Source organism: Zea mays, chromosome 5 (genome assembly GCF_902167145.1).
Source record: "Zea mays cultivar B73 chromosome 5, Zm-B73-REFERENCE-NAM-5.0, whole genome shotgun sequence".
Classification (NCBI taxonomy): Eukaryota; Viridiplantae; Streptophyta; class Magnoliopsida; order Poales; family Poaceae; genus Zea; species Zea mays.
In genome coordinates this window covers 146,106,055-146,108,938 of record NC_050100.1, presented here as the reverse complement: position 1 = coordinate 146,108,938, position 2,884 = coordinate 146,106,055, and the positions used below count along the sequence as shown (strand labels likewise).

At 44.3% G+C, this 2,884-nt stretch overlaps 1 non-coding gene across 1 annotated transcript; it reads left to right on the top strand.

Annotated features, from left to right (window-relative positions):
• Positions 1 to 2,306: 2,306 nt before the first annotated feature.
• Positions 2,307 to 2,440, top strand: LOC111589423 (small nucleolar RNA Z247). Its single transcript, XR_004849847.1, has one exon. It is a non-coding gene; the product is annotated as a small nucleolar RNA Z247 (small nucleolar RNA).
• Positions 2,441 to 2,884: the final 444 nt, after the last annotated feature.

Here is a 2,884-nt window from a genome sequence, read left to right as displayed (position 1 = left end):
TGGCCTTTGAGGCTGGCTTCCTCTGTCATCACTTAGGCTGGAATTACGGATCGATCTGACGTGCCTAGGGTGGATTCTTCCTCCGAAGACCCTGGTCATCTCAGAAAACCTGTATGCTTCTTCTCTTCTCTGGCGAAAATCATTATCAGCCCGGATGTATTCATCCATCTTCTGAAGAAGCTTCTCCAGAGTTTGTGGGGGTTTCCTGGCAAAATACTGAGCCGTAGGTCCTGACCAAAGCCCTTTGATCATGGCCTCAATGACAATTTCATTGGGCACTGTAGGCACTTGTGCTCTTAGATGTAGGAACCTTCGGACATACGCCTGAAGGTACTCCTCGTGGTCTTGCGTGCAATGGAACAAAGCCTGAGCAGTGATTGGCTTCGTTTGAAATCCTTGGAAGCTAGTAATTAGCATATCCTTAAGCTTCTGCCATGATGTGATTGTCCCTGACCGGAGAGAAGAGTACCAAGTTTGTGCGACACTTTTGACTACCATGACGACGGATTTCACCATGACTGTAGTGTTGCCCCCATATGAAGATATGGTTGCCTCATAGCTCATTAGGAATTGCTTCGGGTCTGAGTGCCCATCATACATAGGAAGCTGGGGTGGCTTGTATGACGGGGGCCATGGGGTAGCCTGCAATTCTGCTGCTAAAGGAGAAGCATCATCAAAAGCAAAATTGCCATGATGGAAATCATCATACCATTCATCATCGTTGTACGAATTGTCTTGACGAAGCTCTCTATGTTGAGGCCTTCGGTCTTGGTCGTCTTGGGTGAGATGACGCATTTTTTCAGCGGCCTCATCAATCTTCCTCTGAAGATCGGCAAGACGAAGCATCTTTTCTTTCTTCTTCTAGACCTGTTGATGAATGGCTTCAAGGTCCCTGATTTCTTTGTCCAACTCCTCCTCCTGAGGTGTTGGATTAGTAGCCTTCCTTTTCTGGCTCCTAGCTTCGCGTAATGTATCTTGATTAACGTCCAGTGGCTGCAATGCAGCCCCTGTCCCTGATAACTTCTTCGGCGGCATGACGAAGGTCAAAGCTCACCGAAGGTGGTCAAGTGAGTTCACCGGAGGTGGGCGCCAATGTTGGTCACTTGTTCTCAAGAGCTACGAATCAAGAACAAGGCAACACAAATGTTAATGGTTAAAGACCTTCGTCCTTCATTGCATTATCTCCCTTTGGATATAATGATCTTCGGACGAGGGTCATGAAGGACATACCTTCATCATTGCAATATACGAAAATATAAACATGATCGTATGAAACACAGAGAAAGTATGAATAATCATTTTATATCATTAGATTATTCATATTATCATTATATATCTATAAACAAACATCAATGATATTATATTACATATGTACCTTCGGCTTGACAGAAGGTAAAAATCCGAGAGTGACGTGCAAGTGATTACAAGTCGGCCTGAACAGTACGGTGTTACTGTTCATCTATTTATAGGCACAGGACGTAATCTGGGTAAAATTACATTCATGTCCCTGACATTTACTATTAGCTAAAAGGTAAACTGTCGAGGACTAAGCAGTCTTTTCCCCTTTAAGTCGGTTTCATTCTCCATCGTCGTCTTTGTGTTAAACCGAAGCTTCTCCAGTCATAGCTTCGGAACTGATCCATCCTTCTCCCAGGTCGCGCCTTTCATACTATGTACACCTTCATCTCAAAGCCGTAGCCTCCTGCGACAGTATATTATACTGGAAGACATGTTAGTCGTGTTTTTGAGGACCTTCGGAAGACGAAGGCCCCCAATAGAGACCTTATAGAATTCAGAGCCAACACATAACTTATCCACATATCGTATAGCGACTCTCTCTTAACGCCCATCATCAATCCTCTCATAGGCTAGATTGTTCTTTAGAAGCTCAACAAAAGCAACCATGCTCTCTAAAGAATGCAAGTGCTTATAGTCATATTAGAAGTTGGGATACAAGGCTACCCCATCGGTAGCATAGCGCACGTCATCAAGGGCAAAGGAGTTGGTGACAAGGAGACAAACGTCCATAACCCAAACTTTGAGGCATGACCTACAACAGGCCAACATGTTCTCGATTTTCTACTTTTATTTATGACCAAACATGTGTCCTCTCTAATTTCAGGTGTGTTGAACTATCACAAAAACTTGGAAAGTTGTCGAAGGAAACTACACCTCGACAACAAAGGCATGTTCTATCGATTCAAGGATCGCTCTCGCTACTACTACCAAGAAAGGTGACTTCTTCATCACCGAATGTGTCGGCAAGTTACGCTTCTTAGGCGATGAGGTAGCATCCGTTGGCAAACTGACTAACAACCATAAATTGATCTCCTACATCCTCACTGGCCTCAACTACGAGTAAACCTAGTTGCCACCATCCTTGTCACAAACGATGAGCTCACCATCGACGAGGGGTATTCGCATCTGCTTAGCTTTGAGCAATGCATGGAACTGATGTCCCCACCAACTACCAAACAAACAACCAACACAACTAGTCATGGTCGAGAAGGTGAACGCGATAGAGGAAAACTTGAGGAGGTTGATAGAGGATGAGGCCCGATCTCTCGAGAGGTATGGTAAACTTGATTGGATGGAGTTCTCAATGTTGATGATCCAAGACTCTGGGTAAATGACTTCTCGAAATCACTACACCATTGCTCCGTTGGTTATCACCCGTGTCACATGAATGACCTTGCCAAGAAGGCTTATCCCTACAAGCGCAATCAAGAACACAAGCAAGAATAGGAAGGATACGATCAAACTTATATTGATCACGAGTTTGGGGTCTCACAAACCAATGAACGATGACACTGTTCCAGGACAAATTGAATCCAAGCAAAACCCAACCCTAAGGCGCTACTGCTTCTGATAAAATATGGTTTAA